Source organism: Ambystoma mexicanum, chromosome 6p (assembly GCF_040938575.1).
Source record: "Ambystoma mexicanum isolate Mex_15411 chromosome 6p, UKY_AmexF1_1, whole genome shotgun sequence".
Taxonomy (NCBI): domain Eukaryota; kingdom Metazoa; phylum Chordata; class Amphibia; order Caudata; family Ambystomatidae; genus Ambystoma; species Ambystoma mexicanum.
Genome location: NC_090935.1, coordinates 31343592 through 31371194, shown reverse-complemented (window position 1 = coordinate 31371194; position 27603 = coordinate 31343592). Strand labels below are relative to the sequence as shown.

General features: G+C 55.3%; 15 non-coding genes across 15 annotated transcripts; all 15 read right to left on the bottom strand.

Annotated features, from left to right (window-relative positions):
• Positions 1-857: 857 nt before the first annotated feature.
• LOC138512313 (U6 spliceosomal RNA) lies at positions 858-964 on the bottom strand. Its single transcript, XR_011281161.1, has one exon. It is a non-coding gene; the product is annotated as a U6 spliceosomal RNA (small nuclear RNA).
• Positions 965-2702: 1738 nt separating this feature from the next.
• LOC138512311 (U6 spliceosomal RNA) lies at positions 2703-2809 on the bottom strand. The gene has a single exon (XR_011281159.1). It is a non-coding gene; the product is annotated as a U6 spliceosomal RNA (small nuclear RNA).
• Positions 2810-4558: 1749 nt separating this feature from the next.
• Positions 4559-4665, bottom strand: LOC138512310 (U6 spliceosomal RNA). Its single transcript, XR_011281158.1, has one exon. It is a non-coding gene; the product is annotated as a U6 spliceosomal RNA (small nuclear RNA).
• A 1738-nt stretch (positions 4666-6403) lies between these two features.
• LOC138512309 (U6 spliceosomal RNA) lies at positions 6404-6510 on the bottom strand. Its single transcript, XR_011281157.1, has one exon. It is a non-coding gene; the product is annotated as a U6 spliceosomal RNA (small nuclear RNA).
• Positions 6511-8259: 1749 nt separating this feature from the next.
• LOC138512308 (U6 spliceosomal RNA) lies at positions 8260-8366 on the bottom strand. Its single transcript, XR_011281156.1, has one exon. It is a non-coding gene; the product is annotated as a U6 spliceosomal RNA (small nuclear RNA).
• Positions 8367-10110: 1744 nt separating this feature from the next.
• LOC138512307 (U6 spliceosomal RNA) lies at positions 10111-10217 on the bottom strand. The gene has a single exon (XR_011281155.1). It is a non-coding gene; the product is annotated as a U6 spliceosomal RNA (small nuclear RNA).
• Positions 10218-11966: 1749 nt separating this feature from the next.
• On the bottom strand, positions 11967-12073 carry LOC138512306 (U6 spliceosomal RNA). Its single transcript, XR_011281154.1, has one exon. It is a non-coding gene; the product is annotated as a U6 spliceosomal RNA (small nuclear RNA).
• Positions 12074-13811: 1738 nt separating this feature from the next.
• LOC138512305 (U6 spliceosomal RNA) lies at positions 13812-13918 on the bottom strand. The gene has a single exon (XR_011281153.1). It is a non-coding gene; the product is annotated as a U6 spliceosomal RNA (small nuclear RNA).
• Positions 13919-15667: 1749 nt separating this feature from the next.
• Positions 15668-15774, bottom strand: LOC138512303 (U6 spliceosomal RNA). Its single transcript, XR_011281152.1, has one exon. It is a non-coding gene; the product is annotated as a U6 spliceosomal RNA (small nuclear RNA).
• Positions 15775-17512: 1738 nt separating this feature from the next.
• On the bottom strand, positions 17513-17619 carry LOC138512302 (U6 spliceosomal RNA). Its single transcript, XR_011281151.1, has one exon. It is a non-coding gene; the product is annotated as a U6 spliceosomal RNA (small nuclear RNA).
• Positions 17620-19368: 1749 nt separating this feature from the next.
• On the bottom strand, positions 19369-19475 carry LOC138512301 (U6 spliceosomal RNA). Its single transcript, XR_011281150.1, has one exon. It is a non-coding gene; the product is annotated as a U6 spliceosomal RNA (small nuclear RNA).
• A 1744-nt stretch (positions 19476-21219) lies between these two features.
• LOC138512299 (U6 spliceosomal RNA) lies at positions 21220-21326 on the bottom strand. Its single transcript, XR_011281148.1, has one exon. It is a non-coding gene; the product is annotated as a U6 spliceosomal RNA (small nuclear RNA).
• Positions 21327-23070: 1744 nt separating this feature from the next.
• On the bottom strand, positions 23071-23177 carry LOC138512298 (U6 spliceosomal RNA). Its single transcript, XR_011281147.1, has one exon. It is a non-coding gene; the product is annotated as a U6 spliceosomal RNA (small nuclear RNA).
• Positions 23178-24921: 1744 nt separating this feature from the next.
• On the bottom strand, positions 24922-25028 carry LOC138512297 (U6 spliceosomal RNA). Its single transcript, XR_011281146.1, has one exon. It is a non-coding gene; the product is annotated as a U6 spliceosomal RNA (small nuclear RNA).
• A 1750-nt stretch (positions 25029-26778) lies between these two features.
• Positions 26779-26885, bottom strand: LOC138512296 (U6 spliceosomal RNA). The gene has a single exon (XR_011281145.1). It is a non-coding gene; the product is annotated as a U6 spliceosomal RNA (small nuclear RNA).
• Positions 26886-27603: the final 718 nt, after the last annotated feature.

Genomic DNA, 27603 nt, shown 5'->3' with positions numbered 1-27603 from the left:
CCGGTTGCACAGCAAGGAAACACCAGGCGCCATCTCGAAGCACCACCAGTAGGGGTCCCTCCAGACCGCCCCAACAAGCAGCAGATGATTTCTATGCATGTGTGCGTCCTGTCCTTCAATGGGTGGGGGTTGGCTTGTGTTGGACACAGTCCCAGGGCAGCCCTTCACGTCCCTGATCGGCCACGATCGGCCAGAGACCTCTCTGGTGAGCGCCGCAGGCGAGCCTTCTCGGGACCTCAGCAACTGAGGGGCACATTTCCAAATGAGGGAGACATTTCCAGAAAGCGCACCAGGGAACGGCTCAGCCTCTGCTTCGTGGCCTAACCCAGCCTGGTCCTTCTCCAACCATCTGGGAGCTGTCCAAAAGCCGGTGGGCCTGGCGGAATGGGCTCCCAGCAGGCCCTGGCTGACTGGTGATTTGCATACACACAGACACACGCACGCACGCACACTCTCTCTCGTGCTATCTGCTGCCTTTCAGACCCTGCCACCCCTCGCTTGCTTTAAAGGAGCAGTTGGCGAATGACACTGAGCAAAGAATGCACAAGTGGGTAAAGAGATCACACACCTAGAGGCAGCCAGCTCTCATGAAGAGTAGGGCCTAGAAGCAGTGAAGCTTGAGGGGCTGTGCGCTCTTTGCCATGAGCCCCTAGAGGCGGATCATATAGAAAGCGCTATATAGAAATGAGCAGCCAGCAGAGGACAAGGCAGCCGCTCTCGGTGCAGCACAGCACAGAGAGGATCAAGAGAAACGGGAAGGGCTTCCGCGGCAGCGAGCAAGCACAAGACCAGCACGGGAGCGGGGCCCCTTTTATTCTGTCAATAAAAGGTATTTCTCTCCTGGCACGCACGTGTCTAAAAATATGGAACGCTTCACGAATTTGCGTGTCATCCTTGCGCAGGGGCCATGCTAATCTTCTCTGTATCGTTCCAATTTTAGTATATGTGCTGCCGAAGCGAGCACACACTTGGGGCTGAACTGGCCAGTGTATAAAAGCCAGCGCATCGGCTGCCTATTGACCTAGGTTGACTTGTTATGCTCTAACTTTGGCAAGAAACTGTTTGGTTCTGGGGCCGATATGGAACCAAGAGGCAAAGACCAACGACCCAAGCTTCCTCGCTGCTGGTTTGGCCCAAAAGGAAAGGTTCCGTGTGCTTGGCTATTGCAATGCAGGAAGAAAGGATCATGGTCCAGGCTGCATGCAAAGTGGCACCTCCCGTCATAATGCCTGGGTGATGGGTGCTGTGTGCCTGGACGCATCACAATAGTCCCACAAGCCAGAGAAAAGCCAGAGGGCCTGTGAGGGTTTGCTTGGGGGGGGCCCTGTTGAATTCCAGGATAGGCAAGGTGAGGCAGCGGCCTAGTGCGCGGACCCCCGAGAGCCCCGGATTGCTGCTGCCCCCGCCTTCAAGCCAGAGATGCATTTTCAAACCGATGTAAGTTTACGTTTGGCTGCTGGCTTCAGCGACGGTGGCTTCAAAGTCCCGCCGGGACTGCTTTCCTTTGGTAGGGCCAGGAAGCCTCTTACAACAGGTATTGGCTGCCTGTCGCCTGCTTTTATCAACTGTGCCAGGACGTGAGCCTTGTGTGTTACAAAATCAGGACAGCAGGCATTGCAGTGGCTCCTGCTTCAGAAAGGCACCTTGAAGAACAGCACTAGGAGCTAACGGAGGGCACCAGGGGTATGGGGGCCAGTGGTGCAATGGATAAGGCGCCTGACTAGGAGTCAGAAGGTTGTGGGTTCCACTGCCATCCGGCTGGGCTCCCAACTCTGTGCTTTGTTTCTTTGAATTACATTTAAATTCCCTTGGCCTTCACTGCTCGCAATAGACTTTTGATTTTATGTGGGGCGGGCCCGGTTGCACAGCAAGGAAACACCAGGCGCCATCTCGAAGCACCACCAGTAGGGGTCCCTCCAGAAGGCCCCAACAAGCAGCAGATGATTTCTATGCATGTGTGCGTCCTGTCCTTCAATGGGTGGGGGTTGGCTTGTGTTGGACACAGTCCCAGGGCAGCCCTTCACGTCCCTGATCGGCCAGAGACCTCTCTGTGAGAGCCGCAGGCGAGCCTTCTCGGGACCTCAGCAACTGAGGGGCACATTTCCAAATGAGGGAGACATTTCCAGAAAGCACACCAGGGAACGGCTCGGCCTCTGCTTCGTGGCCTAACCCAGCCTGGTCCTTCTCCAACCATCTGGGAGCTGTCCAAAAGCCGGTGGGCCTGGCGGAATGGGCTCCCAGCAGGCCCTGGCTGACTGGTGATTTGCATACACACAGACACACGCACGCACGCACACTCTCTCTCGTGCTATCTGCTGCCTTTCAGACCCTGCCACCCCTCGCTTGCTTTAAAGGAGCAGTTGGCGAATGACACTGAGCAAAGAATGCACAAGTGGGTAAAGAGATCACACACCTAGAGGCAGCCAGCTCTCATGAAGAGTAGGGCCTAGAAGCAGTGAAGCTTGAGGGGCTGTGCGCTCTTTGCCATGAGCCCCTAGAGGCGGGTCATATAGAAAGCGCTATATAGAAATGAGCAGCCAGCAGAGGACAAGGCAGCCGCTCTCGGTGCAGCACAGCACAGAGAGGATCAAGAGAAACGGGAAGGGCTTCCGCGGCAGCGAGCAAGCACAAGACCAGCACGGGAGCGGGGCCCCTTTTATTCTGTCAATAAAAGGTATTTCTCTCCTGGCACGCATGTGTCTAAAAATATGGAACGCTTCACGAATTTGCGTGTCATCCTTGCGCAGGGGCCATGCTAATCTTCTCTGTATCGTTCCAATTTTAGTATATGTGCTGCCGAAGCGAGCACACACTTGGGGCTGAACTGGCCAGTGTATAAAAGCCAGCGCATCGGCTGCCTATTGACCTAGGTTGACTTGTTATGCTCTAACTTTGGCAAGAAACTGTTTGGTTCTGGGGCCGGTATGGAACCAAGAGGCAAAGACCAACGACCCAAGCTTCCTCGCTGCTGGTTTGGCCCAAAAGGAAAGGTTCCGTGTGCTTGGCTATTGCAATGCAGGAAGAAAGGATCATGGTCCAGGCTGCATGCAAAGTGGCACCTCCCGTCATAATGCCTGGGTGATGGGTGCTGTGTGCCTGGACGCATCACAATAGTCCCACAAGCCAGAGAAAAGCCAGAGGGCCTGTGAGGGTTTGCTTGGGGGGGGCCCTGTTGAATTCCAGGATAGGCAAGGTGAGGCAGCGGCCTAGTGCGCGGACCCCCGAGAGCCCCGGATTGCTGCTGCCCCCGCCTTCAAGCCAGAGATGCATTTTCAAACCGATGTAAGTTTACGTTTGGCTGCTGGCTTCAGCGACGGTGGCTTCAAAGTCCCGCCGGGTCTGCTTTCCTTTGGTAGGGCCAGGAAGCCTCTTACAACAGGTAATGGCTGCCTGTCGCCTGCTTTTATCAACTGTGCCAGGACGTGAGGCTTGTGTGTTACAAAATCAGGACAGCAGGCATTGCAGTGGCTCCTGCTTCAGAAAGGCACCTTGAAGAACAGCACTAGGAGCTAACGGAGGGCACCAGGGGTATGGGGGCCAGTGGTGCAATGGATAAGGCGCCTGACTAGGAGTCAGAAGGTTGTGGGTTCCACTGCCATCCGGCTGGGCTCCCAACTCTGTGCTTTGTTTCTTTGAATTACATTTAAATTCCCTTGGCCTTCACTGCTCGCAATAGACTTTTGATTTTATGTGGGGCGGGCCCGGTTGCACAGCAAGGAAACACCAGGCGCCATCTCGAAGCACCACCAGTAGGGGTCCCTCCAGACCGCCCCAACAAGCAGCAGATGATTTCTATGCATGTGTGCGTCCTGTCCTTCAATGGGTGGGGGTTGGCTTGTGTTGGACACAGTCCCAGGGCAGCCCTTCACGTCCCTGATCGGCCACGATCGGCCAGAGACCTCTCTGGTGAGCGCCGCAGGCGAGCCTTCTCGGGACCTCAGCAACTGAGGGGCACATTTCCAAATGAGGGAGACATTTCCAGAAAGCGCACCAGGGAACGGCTCAGCCTCTGCTTCGTGGCCTAACCCAGCCTGGTCCTTCTCCAACCATCTGGGAGCTGTCCAAAAGCCGGTGGGCCTGGCGGAATGGGCTCCCAGCAGGCCCTGGCTGACTGGTGATTTGCATACACACAGACACACGCACGCACGCACACTCTCTCTCGTGCTATCTGCTGCCTTTCAGACCCTGCCACCCCTCGCTTGCTTTAAAGGAGCAGTTGGCGAATGACACTGAGCAAAGAATGCACAAGTGGGTAAAGAGATCACACACCTAGAGGCAGCCAGCTCTCATGAAGAGTAGGGCCTAGAAGCAGTGAAGCTTGAGGGGCTGTGCGCTCTTTGCCATGAGCCCCTAGAGGCGGATCATATAGAAAGCGCTATATAGAAATGAGCAGCCAGCAGAGGACAAGGCAGCCGCTCTCGGTGCAGCACAGCACAGAGAGGATCAAGAGAAACGGGAAGGGCTTCCGCGGCAGCGAGCAAGCACAAGACCAGCACGGGAGCGGGGCCCCTTTTATTCTGTCAATAAAAGGTATTTCTCTCCTGGCACGCACGTGTCTAAAAATATGGAACGCTTCACGAATTTGCGTGTCATCCTTGCGCAGGGGCCATGCTAATCTTCTCTGTATCGTTCCAATTTTAGTATATGTGCTGCCGAAGCGAGCACACACTTGGGGCTGAACTGGCCAGTGTATAAAAGCCAGCGCATCGGCTGCCTATTGACCTAGGTTGACTTGTTATGCTCTAACTTTGGCAAGAAACTGTTTGGTTCTGGGGCCGATATGGAACCAAGAGGCAAAGACCAACGACCCAAGCTTCCTCGCTGCTGGTTTGGCCCAAAAGGAAAGGTTCCGTGTGCTTGGCTATTGCAATGCAGGAAGAAAGGATCATGGTCCAGGCTGCATGCAAAGTGGCACCTCCCGTCATAATGCCTGGGTGATGGGTGCTGTGTGCCTGGACGCATCACAATAGTCCCACAAGCCAGAGAAAAGCCAGAGGGCCTGTGAGGGTTTGCTTGGGGGGGGCCCTGTTGAATTCCAGGATAGGCAAGGTGAGGCAGCGGCCTAGTGCGCGGACCCCCGAGAGCCCCGGATTGCTGCTGCCCCCGCCTTCAAGCCAGAGATGCATTTTCAAACCGATGTAAGTTTACGTTTGGCTGCTGGCTTCAGCGACGGTGGCTTCAAAGTCCCGCCGGGACTGCTTTCCTTTGGTAGGGCCAGGAAGCCTCTTACAACAGGTATTGGCTGCCTGTCGCCTGCTTTTATCAACTGTGCCAGGACGTGAGCCTTGTGTGTTACAAAATCAGGACAGCAGGCATTGCAGTGGCTCCTGCTTCAGAAAGGCACCTTGAAGAACAGCACTAGGAGCTAACGGAGGGCACCAGGGGTATGGGGGCCAGTGGTGCAATGGATAAGGCGCCTGACTAGGAGTCAGAAGGTTGTGGGTTCCACTGCCATCCGGCTGGGCTCCCAACTCTGTGCTTTGTTTCTTTGAATTACATTTAAATTCCCTTGGCCTTCACTGCTCGCAATAGACTTTTGATTTTATGTGGGGCGGGCCCGGTTGCACAGCAAGGAAACACCAGGCGCCATCTCGAAGCACCACCAGTAGGGGTCCCTCCAGAAGGCCCCAACAAGCAGCAGATGATTTCTATGCATGTGTGCGTCCTGTCCTTCAATGGGTGGGGGTTGGCTTGTGTTGGACACAGTCCCAGGGCAGCCCTTCACGTCCCTGATCGGCCAGAGACCTCTCTGTGAGAGCCGCAGGCGAGCCTTCTCGGGACCTCAGCAACTGAGGGGCACATTTCCAAATGAGGGAGACATTTCCAGAAAGCACACCAGGGAACGGCTCGGCCTCTGCTTCGTGGCCTAACCCAGCCTGGTCCTTCTCCAACCATCTGGGAGCTGTCCAAAAGCCGGTGGGCCTGGCGGAATGGGCTCCCAGCAGGCCCTGGCTGACTGGTGATTTGCATACACACAGACACACGCACGCACGCACACTCTCTCTCGTGCTATCTGCTGCCTTTCAGACCCTGCCACCCCTCGCTTGCTTTAAAGGAGCAGTTGGCGAATGACACTGAGCAAAGAATGCACAAGTGGGTAAAGAGATCACACACCTAGAGGCAGCCAGCTCTCATGAAGAGTAGGGCCTAGAAGCAGTGAAGCTTGAGGGGCTGTGCGCTCTTTGCCATGAGCCCCTAGAGGCGGGTCATATAGAAAGCGCTATATAGAAATGAGCAGCCAGCAGAGGACAAGGCAGCCGCTCTCGGTGCAGCACAGCACAGAGAGGATCAAGAGAAACGGGAAGGGCTTCCGCGGCAGCGAGCAAGCACAAGACCAGCACGGGAGCGGGGCCCCTTTTATTCTGTCAATAAAAGGTATTTCTCTCCTGGCACGCATGTGTCTAAAAATATGGAACGCTTCACGAATTTGCGTGTCATCCTTGCGCAGGGGCCATGCTAATCTTCTCTGTATCGTTCCAATTTTAGTATATGTGCTGCCGAAGCGAGCACACACTTGGGGCTGAACTGGCCAGTGTATAAAAGCCAGCGCATCGGCTGCCTATTGACCTAGGTTGACTTGTTATGCTCTAACTTTGGCAAGAAACTGTTTGGTTCTGGGGCCGGTATGGAACCAAGAGGCAAAGACCAACGACCCAAGCTTCCTCGCTGCTGGTTTGGCCCAAAAGGAAAGGTTCCGTGTGCTTGGCTATTGCAATGCAGGAAGAAAGGATCATGGTCCAGGCTGCATGCAAAGTGGCACCTCCCGTCATAATGCCTGGGTGATGGGTGCTGTGTGCCTGGACGCATCACAATAGTCCCACAAGCCAGAGAAAAGCCAGAGGGCCTGTGAGGGTTTGCTTGGGGGGGGCCCTGTTGAATTCCAGGATAGGCAAGGTGAGGCAGCGGCCTAGTGCGCGGACCCCCGAGAGCCCCGGATTGCTGCTGCCCCCGCCTTCAAGCCAGAGATGCATTTTCAAACCGATGTAAGTTTACGTTTGGCTGCTGGCTTCAGCGACGGTGGCTTCAAAGTCCCGCCGGGTCTGCTTTCCTTTGGTAGGGCCAGGAAGCCTCTTACAACAGGTAATGGCTGCCTGTCGCCTGCTTTTATCAACTGTGCCAGGACGTGAGGCTTGTGTGTTACAAAATCAGGACAGCAGGCATTGCAGTGGCTCCTGCTTCAGAAAGGCACCTTGAAGAACAGCACTAGGAGCTAACGGAGGGCACCAGGGGTATGGGGGCCAGTGGTGCAATGGATAAGGCGCCTGACTAGGAGTCAGAAGGTTGTGGGTTCCACTGCCATCCGGCTGGGCTCCCAACTCTGTGCTTTGTTTCTTTGAATTACATTTAAATTCCCTTGGCCTTCACTGCTCGCAATAGACTTTTGATTTTATGTGGGGCGGGCCCGGTTGCACAGCAAGGAAACACCAGGCGCCATCTCGAAGCACCACCAGTAGGGGTCCCTCCAGACCGCCCCAACAAGCAGCAGATGATTTCTATGCATGTGTGCGTCCTGTCCTTCAATGGGTGGGGGTTGGCTTGTGTTGGACACAGTCCCAGGGCAGCCCTTCACGTCCCTGATCGGCCACGATCGGCCAGAGACCTCTCTGGTGAGCGCCGCAGGCGAGCCTTCTCGGGACCTCAGCAACTGAGGGGCACATTTCCAAATGAGGGAGACATTTCCAGAAAGCGCACCAGGGAACGGCTCAGCCTCTGCTTCGTGGCCTAACCCAGCCTGGTCCTTCTCCAACCATCTGGGAGCTGTCCAAAAGCCGGTGGGCCTGGCGGAATGGGCTCCCAGCAGGCCCTGGCTGACTGGTGATTTGCATACACACAGACACACGCACGCACGCACACTCTCTCTCGTGCTATCTGCTGCCTTTCAGACCCTGCCACCCCTCGCTTGCTTTAAAGGAGCAGTTGGCGAATGACACTGAGCAAAGAATGCACAAGTGGGTAAAGAGATCACACACCTAGAGGCAGCCAGCTCTCATGAAGAGTAGGGCCTAGAAGCAGTGAAGCTTGAGGGGCTGTGCGCTCTTTGCCATGAGCCCCTAGAGGCGGATCATATAGAAAGCGCTATATAGAAATGAGCAGCCAGCAGAGGACAAGGCAGCCGCTCTCGGTGCAGCACAGCACAGAGAGGATCAAGAGAAACGGGAAGGGCTTCCGCGGCAGCGAGCAAGCACAAGACCAGCACGGGAGCGGGGCCCCTTTTATTCTGTCAATAAAAGGTATTTCTCTCCTGGCACGCACGTGTCTAAAAATATGGAACGCTTCACGAATTTGCGTGTCATCCTTGCGCAGGGGCCATGCTAATCTTCTCTGTATCGTTCCAATTTTAGTATATGTGCTGCCGAAGCGAGCACACACTTGGGGCTGAACTGGCCAGTGTATAAAAGCCAGCGCATCGGCTGCCTATTGACCTAGGTTGACTTGTTATGCTCTAACTTTGGCAAGAAACTGTTTGGTTCTGGGGCCGATATGGAACCAAGAGGCAAAGACCAACGACCCAAGCTTCCTCGCTGCTGGTTTGGCCCAAAAGGAAAGGTTCCGTGTGCTTGGCTATTGCAATGCAGGAAGAAAGGATCATGGTCCAGGCTGCATGCAAAGTGGCACCTCCCGTCATAATGCCTGGGTGATGGGTGCTGTGTGCCTGGACGCATCACAATAGTCCCACAAGCCAGAGAAAAGCCAGAGGGCCTGTGAGGGTTTGCTTGGGGGGGGCCCTGTTGAATTCCAGGATAGGCAAGGTGAGGCAGCGGCCTAGTGCGCGGACCCCCGAGAGCCCCGGATTGCTGCTGCCCCCGCCTTCAAGCCAGAGATGCATTTTCAAACCGATGTAAGTTTACGTTTGGCTGCTGGCTTCAGCGACGGTGGCTTCAAAGTCCCGCCGGGACTGCTTTCCTTTGGTAGGGCCAGGAAGCCTCTTACAACAGGTATTGGCTGCCTGTCGCCTGCTTTTATCAACTGTGCCAGGACGTGAGCCTTGTGTGTTACAAAATCAGGACAGCAGGCATTGCAGTGGCTCCTGCTTCAGAAAGGCACCTTGAAGAACAGCACTAGGAGCTAACGGAGGGCACCAGGGGTATGGGGGCCAGTGGTGCAATGGATAAGGCGCCTGACTAGGAGTCAGAAGGTTGTGGGTTCCACTGCCATCCGGCTGGGCTCCCAACTCTGTGCTTTGTTTCTTTGAATTACATTTAAATTCCCTTGGCCTTCACTGCTCGCAATAGACTTTTGATTTTATGTGGGGCGGGCCCGGTTGCACAGCAAGGAAACACCAGGCGCCATCTCGAAGCACCACCAGTAGGGGTCCCTCCAGAAGGCCCCAACAAGCAGCAGATGATTTCTATGCATGTGTGCGTCCTGTCCTTCAATGGGTGGGGGTTGGCTTGTGTTGGACACAGTCCCAGGGCAGCCCTTCACGTCCCTGATCGGCCACGATCGGCCAGAGACCTCTCTGTGAGCGCCGCAGGCGAGCCTTCTCGGGACCTCAGCAACTGAGGGGCACATTTCCAAATGAGGGAGACATTTCCAGAAAGCGCACCAGGGAACGGCTCAGCCTCTGCTTCGTGGCCTAACCCAGCCTGGTCCTTCTCCAACCATCTGGGAGCTGTCCAAAAGCCGGTGGGCCTGGCGGAATGGGCTCCCAGCAGGCCCTGGCTGACTGGTGATTTGCATACACACAGACACACGCACGCACACTCTCTCTCGTGCTATCTGCTGCCTTTCAGACCCTGCCACCCCTCGCTTGCTTTAAAGGAGCAGTTGGCGAATGACACTGAGCAAAGAATGCACAAGTGGGTAAAGAGATCACACACCTAGAGGCAGCCAGCTCTCATGAAGAGTAGGGCCTAGAAGCAGTGAAGCTTGAGGGGCTGTGCGCTCTTTGCCATGAGCCCCTAGAGGCGGGTCATATAGAAAGCGCTATATAGAAATGAGCAGCCAGCAGAGGACAAGGCAGCCGCTCTCGGTGCAGCACAGCACAGAGAGGATCAAGAGAAACGGGAAGGGCTTCCGCGGCAGAGAGCAAGCACAAGACGAGCACGGGAGCGGGGCCCCTTTTATTCTGTCAATAAAAGGTATTTCTCTCCTGGCACGCACGTGTCTAAAAATATGGAACGCTTCACGAATTTGCGTGTCATCCTTGCGCAGGGGCCATGCTAATCTTCTCTGTATCGTTCCAATTTTAGTATATGTGCTGCCGAAGCGAGCACACACTTGGGGCTGAACTGGCCAGTGTATAAAAGCCAGCACATCGGCTGCCTATTGACCTAGGTTGACTTGTTATGCTCTAACTTTGGCAAGAAACTGTTTGGTTCTGGGGCCGATATGGAACCAAGAGGCAAAGACCAACGACCCAAGCTTCCTCGCTGCTGGTTTGGCCCAAAAGGAAAGGTTCCGTGTGCTTGGCTATTGCAATGCAGGAAGAAAGGATCATGGTCCAGGCTGCATGCAAAGTGGCACCTCCCGTCATAATGCCTGGGTGATGGGTGCTGTGTGCCTGGACGCATCACAATAGTCCCACAAGCCAGAGAAAAGCCAGAGGGCCTGTGAGGGTTTGCTTGGGGGGGGCCCTGTTGAATTCCAGGATAGGCAAGGTGAGGCAGCGGCCTAGTGCGCGGACCCCCGAGAGCCCCGGATTGCTGCTGCCCCCGCCTTCAAGCCAGAGATGCATTTTCAAACCGATGTAAGTTTACGTTTGGCTGCTGGCTTCAGCGACAGTGGCTTCAAAGTCCCGCCGGGACTGCTTTCCTTTGGTAGGGCCAGGAAGCCTCTTACAACAGGTATTGGCTGCCTGTCGCCTGCTTTTATCAACTGTGCCAGGACGTGAGCCTTGTGTGTTACAAAATCAGGACAGCAGGCATTGCAGTGGCTCCTGCTTCAGAAAGGCACCTTGAAGAACAGCACTAGGAGCTAACGGAGGGCACCAGGGGTATGGGGGCCAGTGGTGCAATGGATAAGGCGCCTGACTAGGAGTCAGAAGGTTGTGGGTTCCACTGCCATCCGGCTGGGCTCCCAACTCTGTGCTTTGTTTCTTTGAATTACATTTAAATTCCCTTGGCCTTCACTGCTCGCAATAGACTTTTGATTTTATGTGGGGCGGGCCCGGTTGCACAGCAAGGAAACACCAGGCGCCATCTCGAAGCACCACCAGTAGGGGTCCCTCCAGAAGGCCCCAACAAGCAGCAGATGATTTCTATGCATGTGTGCGTCCTGTCCTTCAATGGGTGGGGGTTGGCTTGTGTTGGACACAGTCCCAGGGCAGCCCTTCACGTCCCTGATCGGCCACGATCGGCCAGAGACCTCTCTGGTGAGCGCCGCAGGCGAGCCTTCTCGGGACCTCAGCAACTGAGGGGCACATTTCCAAATGAGGGAGACATTTCCAGAAAGCGCACCAGGGAACGGCTCAGCCTCTGCTTCGTGGCCTAACCCAGCCTGGTCCTTCTCCAACCATCTGGGAGCTGTCCAAAAGCCGGTGGGCCTGGCGGAATGGGCTCCCAGCAGGCCCTGGCTGACTGGTGATTTGCATACACACAGACACACGCACGCACGCACACTCTCTCTCGTGCTATCTGCTGCCTTTCAGACCCTGCCACCCCTCGCTTGCTTTAAAGGAGCAGTTGGCGAATGACACTGAGCAAAGAATGCACAAGTGGGTAAAGAGATCACACACCTAGAGGCAGCCAGCTCTCATGAAGAGTAGGGCCTAGAAGCAGTGAAGCTTGAGGGGCTGTGCGCTCTTTGCCATGAGCCCCTAGAGGCGGATCATATAGAAAGCGCTATATAGAAATGAGCAGCCAGCAGAGGACAAGGCAGCCGCTCTCGGTGCAGCACAGCACAGAGAGGATCAAGAGAAACGGGAAGGGCTTCCGCGGCAGCGAGCAAGCACAAGACCAGCACGGGAGCGGGGCCCCTTTTATTCTGTCAATAAAAGGTATTTCTCTCCTGGCACGCACGTGTCTAAAAATATGGAACGCTTCACGAATTTGCGTGTCATCCTTGCGCAGGGGCCATGCTAATCTTCTCTGTATCGTTCCAATTTTAGTATATGTGCTGCCGAAGCGAGCACACACTTGGGGCTGAACTGGCCAGTGTATAAAAGCCAGCGCATCGGCTGCCTATTGACCTAGGTTGACTTGTTATGCTCTAACTTTGGCAAGAAACTGTTTGGTTCTGGGGCCGATATGGAACCAAGAGGCAAAGACCAACGACCCAAGCTTCCTCGCTGCTGGTTTGGCCCAAAAGGAAAGGTTCCGTGTGCTTGGCTATTGCAATGCAGGAAGAAAGGATCATGGTCCAGGCTGCATGCAAAGTGGCACCTCCCGTCATAATGCCTGGGTGATGGGTGCTGTGTGCCTGGACGCATCACAATAGTCCCACAAGCCAGAGAAAAGCCAGAGGGCCTGTGAGGGTTTGCTTGGGGGGGGCCCTGTTGAATTCCAGGATAGGCAAGGTGAGGCAGCGGCCTAGTGCGCGGACCCCCGAGAGCCCCGGATTGCTGCTGCCCCCGCCTTCAAGCCAGAGATGCATTTTCAAACCGATGTAAGTTTACGTTTGGCTGCTGGCTTCAGCGACGGTGGCTTCAAAGTCCCGCCGGGACTGCTTTCCTTTGGTAGGGCCAGGAAGCCTCTTACAACAGGTATTGGCTGCCTGTCGCCTGCTTTTATCAACTGTGCCAGGACGTGAGCCTTGTGTGTTACAAAATCAGGACAGCAGGCATTGCAGTGGCTCCTGCTTCAGAAAGGCACCTTGAAGAACAGCACTAGGAGCTAACGGAGGGCACCAGGGGTATGGGGGCCAGTGGTGCAATGGATAAGGCGCCTGACTAGGAGTCAGAAGGTTGTGGGTTCCACTGCCATCCGGCTGGGCTCCCAACTCTGTGCTTTGTTTCTTTGAATTACATTTAAATTCCCTTGGCCTTCACTGCTCGCAATAGACTTTTGATTTTATGTGGGGCGGGCCCGGTTGCACAGCAAGGAAACACCAGGCGCCATCTCGAAGCACCACCAGTAGGGGTCCCTCCAGAAGGCCCCAACAAGCAGCAGATGATTTCTATGCATGTGTGCGTCCTGTCCTTCAATGGGTGGGGGTTGGCTTGTGTTGGACACAGTCCCAGGGCAGCCCTTCACGTCCCTGATCGGCCAGAGACCTCTCTGTGAGAGCCGCAGGCGAGCCTTCTCGGGACCTCAGCAACTGAGGGGCACATTTCCAAATGAGGGAGACATTTCCAGAAAGCACACCAGGGAACGGCTCGGCCTCTGCTTCGTGGCCTAACCCAGCCTGGTCCTTCTCCAACCATCTGGGAGCTGTCCAAAAGCCGGTGGGCCTGGCGGAATGGGCTCCCAGCAGGCCCTGGCTGACTGGTGATTTGCATACACACAGACACACGCACGCACGCACACTCTCTCTCGTGCTATCTGCTGCCTTTCAGACCCTGCCACCCCTCGCTTGCTTTAAAGGAGCAGTTGGCGAATGACACTGAGCAAAGAATGCACAAGTGGGTAAAGAGATCACACACCTAGAGGCAGCCAGCTCTCATGAAGAGTAGGGCCTAGAAGCAGTGAAGCTTGAGGGGCTGTGCGCTCTTTGCCATGAGCCCCTAGAGGCGGGTCATATAGAAAGCGCTATATAGAAATGAGCAGCCAGCAGAGGACAAGGCAGCCGCTCTCGGTGCAGCACAGCACAGAGAGGATCAAGAGAAACGGGAAGGGCTTCCGCGGCAGCGAGCAAGCACAAGACCAGCACGGGAGCGGGGCCCCTTTTATTCTGTCAATAAAAGGTATTTCTCTCCTGGCACGCATGTGTCTAAAAATATGGAACGCTTCACGAATTTGCGTGTCATCCTTGCGCAGGGGCCATGCTAATCTTCTCTGTATCGTTCCAATTTTAGTATATGTGCTGCCGAAGCGAGCACACACTTGGGGCTGAACTGGCCAGTGTATAAAAGCCAGCGCATCGGCTGCCTATTGACCTAGGTTGACTTGTTATGCTCTAACTTTGGCAAGAAACTGTTTGGTTCTGGGGCCGGTATGGAACCAAGAGGCAAAGACCAACGACCCAAGCTTCCTCGCTGCTGGTTTGGCCCAAAAGGAAAGGTTCCGTGTGCTTGGCTATTGCAATGCAGGAAGAAAGGATCATGGTCCAGGCTGCATGCAAAGTGGCACCTCCCGTCATAATGCCTGGGTGATGGGTGCTGTGTGCCTGGACGCATCACAATAGTCCCACAAGCCAGAGAAAAGCCAGAGGGCCTGTGAGGGTTTGCTTGGGGGGGGCCCTGTTGAATTCCAGGATAGGCAAGGTGAGGCAGCGGCCTAGTGCGCGGACCCCCGAGAGCCCCGGATTGCTGCTGCCCCCGCCTTCAAGCCAGAGATGCATTTTCAAACCGATGTAAGTTTACGTTTGGCTGCTGGCTTCAGCGACGGTGGCTTCAAAGTCCCGCCGGGTCTGCTTTCCTTTGGTAGGGCCAGGAAGCCTCTTACAACAGGTAATGGCTGCCTGTCGCCTGCTTTTATCAACTGTGCCAGGACGTGAGGCTTGTGTGTTACAAAATCAGGACAGCAGGCATTGCAGTGGCTCCTGCTTCAGAAAGGCACCTTGAAGAACAGCACTAGGAGCTAACGGAGGGCACCAGGGGTATGGGGGCCAGTGGTGCAATGGATAAGGCGCCTGACTAGGAGTCAGAAGGTTGTGGGTTCCACTGCCATCCGGCTGGGCTCCCAACTCTGTGCTTTGTTTCTTTGAATTACATTTAAATTCCCTTGGCCTTCACTGCTCGCAATAGACTTTTGATTTTATGTGGGGCGGGCCCGGTTGCACAGCAAGGAAACACCAGGCGCCATCTCGAAGCACCACCAGTAGGGGTCCCTCCAGACCGCCCCAACAAGCAGCAGATGATTTCTATGCATGTGTGCGTCCTGTCCTTCAATGGGTGGGGGTTGGCTTGTGTTGGACACAGTCCCAGGGCAGCCCTTCACGTCCCTGATCGGCCACGATCGGCCAGAGACCTCTCTGGTGAGCGCCGCAGGCGAGCCTTCTCGGGACCTCAGCAACTGAGGGGCACATTTCCAAATGAGGGAGACATTTCCAGAAAGCGCACCAGGGAACGGCTCAGCCTCTGCTTCGTGGCCTAACCCAGCCTGGTCCTTCTCCAACCATCTGGGAGCTGTCCAAAAGCCGGTGGGCCTGGCGGAATGGGCTCCCAGCAGGCCCTGGCTGACTGGTGATTTGCATACACACAGACACACGCACGCACGCACACTCTCTCTCGTGCTATCTGCTGCCTTTCAGACCCTGCCACCCCTCGCTTGCTTTAAAGGAGCAGTTGGCGAATGACACTGAGCAAAGAATGCACAAGTGGGTAAAGAGATCACACACCTAGAGGCAGCCAGCTCTCATGAAGAGTAGGGCCTAGAAGCAGTGAAGCTTGAGGGGCTGTGCGCTCTTTGCCATGAGCCCCTAGAGGCGGATCATATAGAAAGCGCTATATAGAAATGAGCAGCCAGCAGAGGACAAGGCAGCCGCTCTCGGTGCAGCACAGCACAGAGAGGATCAAGAGAAACGGGAAGGGCTTCCGCGGCAGCGAGCAAGCACAAGACCAGCACGGGAGCGGGGCCCCTTTTATTCTGTCAATAAAAGGTATTTCTCTCCTGGCACGCACGTGTCTAAAAATATGGAACGCTTCACGAATTTGCGTGTCATCCTTGCGCAGGGGCCATGCTAATCTTCTCTGTATCGTTCCAATTTTAGTATATGTGCTGCCGAAGCGAGCACACACTTGGGGCTGAACTGGCCAGTGTATAAAAGCCAGCGCATCGGCTGCCTATTGACCTAGGTTGACTTGTTATGCTCTAACTTTGGCAAGAAACTGTTTGGTTCTGGGGCCGATATGGAACCAAGAGGCAAAGACCAACGACCCAAGCTTCCTCGCTGCTGGTTTGGCCCAAAAGGAAAGGTTCCGTGTGCTTGGCTATTGCAATGCAGGAAGAAAGGATCATGGTCCAGGCTGCATGCAAAGTGGCACCTCCCGTCATAATGCCTGGGTGATGGGTGCTGTGTGCCTGGACGCATCACAATAGTCCCACAAGCCAGAGAAAAGCCAGAGGGCCTGTGAGGGTTTGCTTGGGGGGGGCCCTGTTGAATTCCAGGATAGGCAAGGTGAGGCAGCGGCCTAGTGCGCGGACCCCCGAGAGCCCCGGATTGCTGCTGCCCCCGCCTTCAAGCCAGAGATGCATTTTCAAACCGATGTAAGTTTACGTTTGGCTGCTGGCTTCAGCGACGGTGGCTTCAAAGTCCCGCCGGGACTGCTTTCCTTTGGTAGGGCCAGGAAGCCTCTTACAACAGGTATTGGCTGCCTGTCGCCTGCTTTTATCAACTGTGCCAGGACGTGAGCCTTGTGTGTTACAAAATCAGGACAGCAGGCATTGCAGTGGCTCCTGCTTCAGAAAGGCACCTTGAAGAACAGCACTAGGAGCTAACGGAGGGCACCAGGGGTATGGGGGCCAGTGGTGCAATGGATAAGGCGCCTGACTAGGAGTCAGAAGGTTGTGGGTTCCACTGCCATCCGGCTGGGCTCCCAACTCTGTGCTTTGTTTCTTTGAATTACATTTAAATTCCCTTGGCCTTCACTGCTCGCAATAGACTTTTGATTTTATGTGGGGCGGGCCCGGTTGCACAGCAAGGAAACACCAGGCGCCATCTCGAAGCACCACCAGTAGGGGTCCCTCCAGAAGGCCCCAACAAGCAGCAGATGATTTCTATGCATGTGTGCGTCCTGTCCTTCAATGGGTGGGGGTTGGCTTGTGTTGGACACAGTCCCAGGGCAGCCCTTCACGTCCCTGATCGGCCAGAGACCTCTCTGTGAGAGCCGCAGGCGAGCCTTCTCGGGACCTCAGCAACTGAGGGGCACATTTCCAAATGAGGGAGACATTTCCAGAAAGCACACCAGGGAACGGCTCGGCCTCTGCTTCGTGGCCTAACCCAGCCTGGTCCTTCTCCAACCATCTGGGAGCTGTCCAAAAGCCGGTGGGCCTGGCGGAATGGGCTCCCAGCAGGCCCTGGCTGACTGGTGATTTGCATACACACAGACACACGCACGCACGCACACTCTCTCTCGTGCTATCTGCTGCCTTTCAGACCCTGCCACCCCTCGCTTGCTTTAAAGGAGCAGTTGGCGAATGACACTGAGCAAAGAATGCACAAGTGGGTAAAGAGATCACACACCTAGAGGCAGCCAGCTCTCATGAAGAGTAGGGCCTAGAAGCAGTGAAGCTTGAGGGGCTGTGCGCTCTTTGCCATGAGCCCCTAGAGGCGGGTCATATAGAAAGCGCTATATAGAAATGAGCAGCCAGCAGAGGACAAGGCAGCCGCTCTCGGTGCAGCACAGCACAGAGAGGATCAAGAGAAACGGGAAGGGCTTCCGCGGCAGCGAGCAAGCACAAGACCAGCACGGGAGCGGGGCCCCTTTTATTCTGTCAATAAAAGGTATTTCTCTCCTGGCACGCATGTGTCTAAAAATATGGAACGCTTCACGAATTTGCGTGTCATCCTTGCGCAGGGGCCATGCTAATCTTCTCTGTATCGTTCCAATTTTAGTATATGTGCTGCCGAAGCGAGCACACACTTGGGGCTGAACTGGCCAGTGTATAAAAGCCAGCGCATCGGCTGCCTATTGACCTAGGTTGACTTGTTATGCTCTAACTTTGGCAAGAAACTGTTTGGTTCTGGGGCCGGTATGGAACCAAGAGGCAAAGACCAACGACCCAAGCTTCCTCGCTGCTGGTTTGGCCCAAAAGGAAAGGTTCCGTGTGCTTGGCTATTGCAATGCAGGAAGAAAGGATCATGGTCCAGGCTGCATGCAAAGTGGCACCTCCCGTCATAATGCCTGGGTGATGGGTGCTGTGTGCCTGGACGCATCACAATAGTCCCACAAGCCAGAGAAAAGCCAGAGGGCCTGTGAGGGTTTGCTTGGGGGGGGCCCTGTTGAATTCCAGGATAGGCAAGGTGAGGCAGCGGCCTAGTGCGCGGACCCCCGAGAGCCCCGGATTGCTGCTGCCCCCGCCTTCAAGCCAGAGATGCATTTTCAAACCGATGTAAGTTTACGTTTGGCTGCTGGCTTCAGCGACGGTGGCTTCAAAGTCCCGCCGGGTCTGCTTTCCTTTGGTAGGGCCAGGAAGCCTCTTACAACAGGTAATGGCTGCCTGTCGCCTGCTTTTATCAACTGTGCCAGGACGTGAGGCTTGTGTGTTACAAAATCAGGACAGCAGGCATTGCAGTGGCTCCTGCTTCAGAAAGGCACCTTGAAGAACAGCACTAGGAGCTAACGGAGGGCACCAGGGGTATGGGGGCCAGTGGTGCAATGGATAAGGCGCCTGACTAGGAGTCAGAAGGTTGTGGGTTCCACTGCCATCCGGCTGGGCTCCCAACTCTGTGCTTTGTTTCTTTGAATTACATTTAAATTCCCTTGGCCTTCACTGCTCGCAATAGACTTTTGATTTTATGTGGGGCGGGCCCGGTTGCACAGCAAGGAAACACCAGGCGCCATCTCGAAGCACCACCAGTAGGGGTCCCTCCAGACCGCCCCAACAAGCAGCAGATGATTTCTATGCATGTGTGCGTCCTGTCCTTCAATGGGTGGGGGTTGGCTTGTGTTGGACACAGTCCCAGGGCAGCCCTTCACGTCCCTGATCGGCCACGATCGGCCAGAGACCTCTCTGGTGAGCGCCGCAGGCGAGCCTTCTCGGGACCTCAGCAACTGAGGGGCACATTTCCAAATGAGGGAGACATTTCCAGAAAGCGCACCAGGGAACGGCTCAGCCTCTGCTTCGTGGCCTAACCCAGCCTGGTCCTTCTCCAACCATCTGGGAGCTGTCCAAAAGCCGGTGGGCCTGGCGGAATGGGCTCCCAGCAGGCCCTGGCTGACTGGTGATTTGCATACACACAGACACACGCACGCACGCACACTCTCTCTCGTGCTATCTGCTGCCTTTCAGACCCTGCCACCCCTCGCTTGCTTTAAAGGAGCAGTTGGCGAATGACACTGAGCAAAGAATGCACAAGTGGGTAAAGAGATCACACACCTAGAGGCAGCCAGCTCTCATGAAGAGTAGGGCCTAGAAGCAGTGAAGCTTGAGGGGCTGTGCGCTCTTTGCCATGAGCCCCTAGAGGCGGATCATATAGAAAGCGCTATATAGAAATGAGCAGCCAGCAGAGGACAAGGCAGCCGCTCTCGGTGCAGCACAGCACAGAGAGGATCAAGAGAAACGGGAAGGGCTTCCGCGGCAGCGAGCAAGCACAAGACCAGCACGGGAGCGGGGCCCCTTTTATTCTGTCAATAAAAGGTATTTCTCTCCTGGCACGCACGTGTCTAAAAATATGGAACGCTTCACGAATTTGCGTGTCATCCTTGCGCAGGGGCCATGCTAATCTTCTCTGTATCGTTCCAATTTTAGTATATGTGCTGCCGAAGCGAGCACACACTTGGGGCTGAACTGGCCAGTGTATAAAAGCCAGCGCATCGGCTGCCTATTGACCTAGGTTGACTTGTTATGCTCTAACTTTGGCAAGAAACTGTTTGGTTCTGGGGCCGATATGGAACCAAGAGGCAAAGACCAACGACCCAAGCTTCCTCGCTGCTGGTTTGGCCCAAAAGGAAAGGTTCCGTGTGCTTGGCTATTGCAATGCAGGAAGAAAGGATCATGGTCCAGGCTGCATGCAAAGTGGCACCTCCCGTCATAATGCCTGGGTGATGGGTGCTGTGTGCCTGGACGCATCACAATAGTCCCACAAGCCAGAGAAAAGCCAGAGGGCCTGTGAGGGTTTGCTTGGGGGGGGCCCTGTTGAATTCCAGGATAGGCAAGGTGAGGCAGCGGCCTAGTGCGCGGACCCCCGAGAGCCCCGGATTGCTGCTGCCCCCGCCTTCAAGCCAGAGATGCATTTTCAAACCGATGTAAGTTTACGTTTGGCTGCTGGCTTCAGCGACGGTGGCTTCAAAGTCCCGCCGGGACTGCTTTCCTTTGGTAGGGCCAGGAAGCCTCTTACAACAGGTATTGGCTGCCTGTCGCCTGCTTTTATCAACTGTGCCAGGACGTGAGCCTTGTGTGTTACAAAATCAGGACAGCAGGCATTGCAGTGGCTCCTGCTTCAGAAAGGCACCTTGAAGAACAGCACTAGGAGCTAACGGAGGGCACCAGGGGTATGGGGGCCAGTGGTGCAATGGATAAGGCGCCTGACTAGGAGTCAGAAGGTTGTGGGTTCCACTGCCATCCGGCTGGGCTCCCAACTCTGTGCTTTGTTTCTTTGAATTACATTTAAATTCCCTTGGCCTTCACTGCTCGCAATAGACTTTTGATTTTATGTGGGGCGGGCCCGGTTGCACAGCAAGGAAACACCAGGCGCCATCTCGAAGCACCACCAGTAGGGGTCCCTCCAGAAGGCCCCAACAAGCAGCAGATGATTTCTATGCATGTGTGCGTCCTGTCCTTCAATGGGTGGGGGTTGGCTTGTGTTGGACACAGTCCCAGGGCAGCCCTTCACGTCCCTGATCGGCCACGATCGGCCAGAGACCTCTCTGTGAGCGCCGCAGGCGAGCCTTCTCGGGACCTCAGCAACTGAGGGGCACATTTCCAAATGAGGGAGACATTTCCAGAAAGCGCACCAGGGAACGGCTCAGCCTCTGCTTCGTGGCCTAACCCAGCCTGGTCCTTCTCCAACCATCTGGGAGCTGTCCAAAAGCCGGTGGGCCTGGCGGAATGGGCTCCCAGCAGGCCCTGGCTGACTGGTGATTTGCATACACACAGACACACGCACGCACACTCTCTCTCGTGCTATCTGCTGCCTTTCAGACCCTGCCACCCCTCGCTTGCTTTAAAGGAGCAGTTGGCGAATGACACTGAGCAAAGAATGCACAAGTGGGTAAAGAGATCACACACCTAGAGGCAGCCAGCTCTCATGAAGAGTAGGGCCTAGAAGCAGTGAAGCTTGAGGGGCTGTGCGCTCTTTGCCATGAGCCCCTAGAGGCGGATCATATAGAAAGCGCTATATAGAAATGAGCAGCCAGCAGAGGACAAGGCAGCCGCTCTCGGTGCAGCACAGCACAGAGAGGATCAAGAGAAACGGGAAGGGCTTCCGCGGCAGCGAGCAAGCACAAGACCAGCACGGGAGCGGGGCCCCTTTTATTCTGTCAATAAAAGGTATTTCTCTCCTGGCACGCACGTGTCTAAAAATATGGAACGCTTCACGAATTTGCGTGTCATCCTTGCGCAGGGGCCATGCTAATCTTCTCTGTATCGTTCCAATTTTAGTATATGTGCTGCCGAAGCGAGCACACACTTGGGGCTGAACTGGCCAGTGTATAAAAGCCAGCGCATCGGCTGCCTATTGACCTAGGTTGACTTGTTATGCTCTAACTTTGGCAAGAAACTGTTTGGTTCTGGGGCCGATATGGAACCAAGAGGCAAAGACCAACGACCCAAGCTTCCTCGCTGCTGGTTTGGCCCAAAAGGAAAGGTTCCGTGTGCTTGGCTATTGCAATGCAGGAAGAAAGGATCATGGTCCAGGCTGCATGCAAAGTGGCACCTCCCGTCATAATGCCTGGGTGATGGGTGCTGTGTGCCTGGACGCATCACAATAGTCCCACAAGCCAGAGAAAAGCCAGAGGGCCTGTGAGGGTTTGCTTGGGGGGGGCCCTGTTGAATTCCAGGATAGGCAAGGTGAGGCAGCGGCCTAGTGCGCGGACCCCCGAGAGCCCCGGATTGCTGCTGCCCCCGCCTTCAAGCCAGAGATGCATTTTCAAACCGATGTAAGTTTACGTTTGGCTGCTGGCTTCAGCGACGGTGGCTTCAAAGTCCCGCCGGGACTGCTTTCCTTTGGTAGGGCCAGGAAGCCTCTTACAACAGGTATTGGCTGCCTGTCGCCTGCTTTTATCAACTGTGCCAGGACGTGAGCCTTGTGTGTTACAAAATCAGGACAGCAGGCATTGCAGTGGCTCCTGCTTCAGAAAGGCACCTTGAAGAACAGCACTAGGAGCTAACGGAGGGCACCAGGGGTATGGGGGCCAGTGGTGCAATGGATAAGGCGCCTGACTAGGAGTCAGAAGGTTGTGGGTTCCACTGCCATCCGGCTGGGCTCCCAACTCTGTGCTTTGTTTCTTTGAATTACATTTAAATTCCCTTGGCCTTCACTGCTCGCAATAGACTTTTGATTTTATGTGGGGCGGGCCCGGTTGCACAGCAAGGAAACACCAGGCGCCATCTCGAAGCACCACCAGTAGGGGTCCCTCCAGAAGGCCCCAACAAGCAGCAGATGATTTCTATGCATGTGTGCGTCCTGTCCTTCAATGGGTGGGGGTTGGCTTGTGTTGGACACAGTCCCAGGGCAGCCCTTCACGTCCCTGATCGGCCACGATCGGCCAGAGACCTCTCTGTGAGCGCCGCAGGCGAGCCTTCTCGGGACCTCAGCAACTGAGGGGCACATTTCCAAATGAGGGAGACATTTCCAGAAAGCGCACCAGGGAACGGCTCAGCCTCTGCTTCGTGGCCTAACCCAGCCTGGTCCTTCTCCAACCATCTGGGAGCTGTCCAAAAGCCGGTGGGCCTGGCGGAATGGGCTCCCAGCAGGCCCTGGCTGACTGGTGATTTGCATACACACAGACACACGCACGCACACTCTCTCTCGTGCTATCTGCTGCCTTTCAGACCCTGCCACCCCTCGCTTGCTTTAAAGGAGCAGTTGGCGAATGACACTGAGCAAAGAATGCACAAGTGGGTAAAGAGATCACACACCTAGAGGCAGCCAGCTCTCATGAAGAGTAGGGCCTAGAAGCAGTGAAGCTTGAGGGGCTGTGCGCTCTTTGCCATGAGCCCCTAGAGGCGGGTCATATAGAAAGCGCTATATAGAAATGAGCAGCCAGCAGAGGACAAGGCAGCCGCTCTCGGTGCAGCACAGCACAGAGAGGATCAAGAGAAACGGGAAGGGCTTCCGCGGCAGCGAGCAAGCACAAGACGAGCACGGGAGCGGGGCCCCTTTTATTCTGTCAATAAAAGGTATTTCTCTCCTGGCACGCACGTGTCTAAAAATATGGAACGCTTCACGAATTTGCGTGTCATCCTTGCGCAGGGGCCATGCTAATCTTCTCTGTATCGTTCCAATTTTAGTATATGTGCTGCCGAAGCGAGCACACACTTGGGGCTGAACTGGCCAGTGTATAAAAGCCAGCACATCGGCTGCCTATTGACCTAGGTTGACTTGTTATGCTCTAACTTTGGCAAGAAACTGTTTGGTTCTGGGGCCGATATGGAACCAAGAGGCAAAGACCAACGACCCAAGCTTCCTCGCTGCTGGTTTGGCCCAAAAGGAAAGGTTCCGTGTGCTTGGCTATTGCAATGCAGGAAGAAAGGATCATGGTCCAGGCTGCATGCAAAGTGGCACCTCCCGTCATAATGCCTGGGTGATGGGTGCTGTGTGCCTGGACGCATCACAATAGTCCCACAAGCCAGAGAAAAGCCAGAGGGCCTGTGAGGGTTTGCTTGGGGGGGGCCCTGTTGAATTCCAGGATAGGCAAGGTGAGGCAGCGGCCTAGTGCGCGGACCCCCGAGAGCCCCGGATTGCTGCTGCCCCCGCCTTCAAGCCAGAGATGCATTTTCAAACCGATGTAAGTTTACGTTTGGCTGCTGGCTTCAGCGACAGTGGCTTCAAAGTCCCGCCGGGACTGCTTTCCTTTGGTAGGGCCAGGAAGCCTCTTACAACAGGTATTGGCTGCCTGTCGCCTGCTTTTATCAACTGTGCCAGGACGTGAGCCTTGTGTGTTACAAAATCAGGACAGCAGGCATTGCAGTGGCTCCTGCTTCAGAAAGGCACCTTGAAGAACAGCACTAGGAGCTAACGGAGGGCACCAGGGGTATGGGGGCCAGTGGTGCAATGGATAAGGCGCCTGACTAGGAGTCAGAAGGTTGTGGGTTCCACTGCCATCCGGCTGGGCTCCCAACTCTGTGCTTTGTTTCTTTGAATTACATTTAAATTCCCTTGGCCTTCACTGCTCGCAATAGACTTTTGATTTTATGTGGGGCGGGCCCGGTTGCACAGCAAGGAAACACCAGGCGCCATCTCGAAGCACCACCAGTAGGGGTCCCTCCAGAAGGCCCCAACAAGCAGCAGATGATTTCTATGCATGTGTGCGTCCTGTCCTTCAATGGGTGGGGGTTGGCTTGTGTTGGACACAGTCCCAGGGCAGCCCTTCACGTCCCTGATCGGCCACGATCGGCCAGAGACCTCTCTGTGAGCGCCGCAGGCGAGCCTTCTCGGGACCTCAGCAACTGAGGGGCACATTTCCAAATGAGGGAGACATTTCCAGAAAGCGCACCAGGGAACGGCTCAGCCTCTGCTTCGTGGCCTAACCCAGCCTGGTCCTTCTCCAACCATCTGGGAGCTGTCCAAAAGCCGGTGGGCCTGGCGGAATGGGCTCCCAGCAGGCCCTGGCTGACTGGTGATTTGCATACACACAGACACACGCACGCACACTCTCTCTCGTGCTATCTGCTGCCTTTCAGACCCTGCCACCCCTCGCTTGCTTTAAAGGAGCAGTTGGCGAATGACACTGAGCAAAGAATGCACAAGTGGGTAAAGAGATCACACACCTAGAGGCAGCCAGCTCTCATGAAGAGTAGGGCCTAGAAGCAGTGAAGCTTGAGGGGCTGTGCGCTCTTTGCCATGAGCCCCTAGAGGCGGGTCATATAGAAAGCGCTATATAGAAATGAGCAGCCAGCAGAGGACAAGGCAGCCGCTCTCGGTGCAGCACAGCACAGAGAGGATCAAGAGAAACGGGAAGGGCTTCCGCGGCAGCGAGCAAGCACAAGACCAGCACGGGAGCGGGGCCCCTTTTATTCTGTCAATAAAAGGTATTTCTCTCCTGGCACGCACGTGTCTAAAAATATGGAACGCTTCACGAATTTGCGTGTCATCCTTGCGCAGGGGCCATGCTAATCTTCTCTGTATCGTTCCAATTTTAGTATATGTGCTGCCGAAGCGAGCACACACTTGGGGCTGAACTGGCCAGTGTATAAAAGCCAGCGCATCGGCTGCCTATTGACCTAGGTTGACTTGTTATGCTCTAACTTTGGCAAGAAACTGTTTGGTTCTGGGGCCGGTATGGAACCAAGAGGCAAAGACCAACGACCCAAGCTTCCTCGCTGCTGGTTTGGCCCAAAAGGAAAGGTTCCGTGTGCTTGGCTATTGCAATGCAGGAAGAAAGGATCATGGTCCAGGCTGCATGCAAAGTGGCACCTCCCGTCATAATGCCTGGGTGATGGGTGCTGTGTGCCTGGACGCATCACAATAGTCCCACAAGCCAGAGAAAAGCCAGAGGGCCTGTGAGGGTTTGCTTGGGGGGGGCCCTGTTGAATTCCAGGATAGGCAAGGTGAGGCAGCGGCCTAGTGCGCGGACCCCCGAGAGCCCCGGATTGCTGCTGCCCCCGCCTTCAAGCCAGAGATGCATTTTCAAACCGATGTAAGTTTACGTTTGGCTGCTGGCTTCAGCGACGGTGGCTTCAAAGTCCCGCCGGGTCTGCTTTCCTTTGGTAGGGCCAGGAAGCCTCTTACAACAGGTAATGGCTGCCTGTCGCCTGCTTTTATCAACTGTGCCAGGACGTGAGGCTTGTGTGTTACAAAATCAGGACAGCAGGCATTGCAGTGGCTCCTGCTTCAGAAAGGCACCTTGAAGAACAGCACTAGGAGCTAACGGAGGGCACCAGGGGTATGGGGGGCCAGTGGTGCAATGGATAAGGCGCCTGACTAGGAGTCAGAAGGTTGTGGGTTCCACTGCCATCCGGCTGGGCTCCCAACTCTGTGCTTTGTTTCTTTGAATTACATTTAAATTCCCTTGGCCTTCACTGCTCGCAATAGACTTTTGATTTTATGTGGGGCGGGCCCGGTTGCACAGCAAGGAAACACCAGGCGCCATCTCGAAGCACCACCAGTAGGGGTCCCTCCAGACCGCCCCAACAAGCAGCAGATGATTTCTATGCATGTGTGCGTCCTGTCCTTCAATGGGTGGGGGTTGGCTTGTGTTGGACACAGTCCCAGGGCAGCCCTTCACGTCCCTGATCGGCCACGATCGGCCAGAGACCTCTCTTGTGAGCGCCGCAGGCGAGCCTTCTCGGGACCTCAGCAACTGAGGGGCACATTTCCAAATGAGGGAGACATTTCCAGAAAGCGCACCAGGGAACGGCTCAGCCTCTGCTTCGTGGCCTAACCCAGCCTGGTCCTTCTCCAACCATCTGGGAGCTGTCCAAAAGCCGGTGGGCCTGGCGGAATGGGCTCCCAGCAGGCCCTGGCTGACTGGTGATTTGCATACACACAGACACACGCACGCACGCACACTCTCTCTCGTGCTATCTGCTGCCTTTCAGACCCTGCCACCCCTCGCTTGCTTTAAAGGAGCAGTTGGCGAATGACACTGAGCAAAGAATGCACAAGTGGGTAAAGAGATCACACACCTAGAGGCAGCCAGCTCTCATGAAGAGTAGGGCCTAGAAGCAGTGAAGCTTGAGGGGCTGTGCGCTCTTTGCCATGAGCCCCTAGAGGCGGATCATATAGAAAGCGCTATATAGAAATGAGCAGCCAGCAGAGGACAAGGCAGCCGCTCTCGGTGCAGCACAGCACAGAGAGGATCAAGAGAAACGGGAAGGGCTTCCGCGGCAGCGAGCAAGCACAAGACCAGCACGGGAGCGGGGCCCCTTTTATTCTGTCAATAAAAGGTATTTCTCTCCTGGCACGCACGTGTCTAAAAATATGGAACGCTTCACGAATTTGCGTGTCATCCTTGCGCAGGGGCCATGCTAATCTTCTCTGTATCGTTCCAATTTTAGTATATGTGCTGCCGAAGCGAGCACACACTTGGGGCTGAACTGGCCAGTGTATAAAAGCCAGCGCATCGGCTGCCTATTGACCTAGGTTGACTTGTTATGCTCTAACTTTGGCAAGAAACTGTTTGGTTCTGGGGCCGATATGGAACCAAGAGGCAAAGACCAACGACCCAAGCTTCCTCGCTGCTGGTTTGGCCCAAAAGGAAAGGTTCCGTGTGCTTGGCTATTGCAATGCAGGAAGAAAGGATCATGGTCCAGGCTGCATGCAAAGTGGCACCTCCCGTCATAATGCCTGGGTGATGGGTGCTGTGTGCCTGGACGCATCACAATAGTCCCACAAGCCAGAGAAAAGCCAGAGGGCCTGTGAGGGTTTGCTTGGGGGGGGCCCTGTTGAATTCCAGGATAGGCAAGGTGAGGCAGCGGCCTAGTGCGCGGACCCCCGAGAGCCCCGGATTGCTGCTGCCCCCGCCTTCAAGCCAGAGATGCATTTTCAAACCGATGTAAGTTTACGTTTGGCTGCTGGCTTCAGCGACGGTGGCTTCAAAGTCCCGCCGGGACTGCTTTCCTTTGGTAGGGCCAGGAAGCCTCTTACAACAGGTATTGGCTGCCTGTCGCCTGCTTTTATCAACTGTGCCAGGACGTGAGCCTTGTGTGTTACAAAATCAGGACAGCAGGCATTGCAGTGGCTCCTGCTTCAGAAAGGCACCTTGAAGAACAGCACTAGGAGCTAACGGAGGGCACCAGG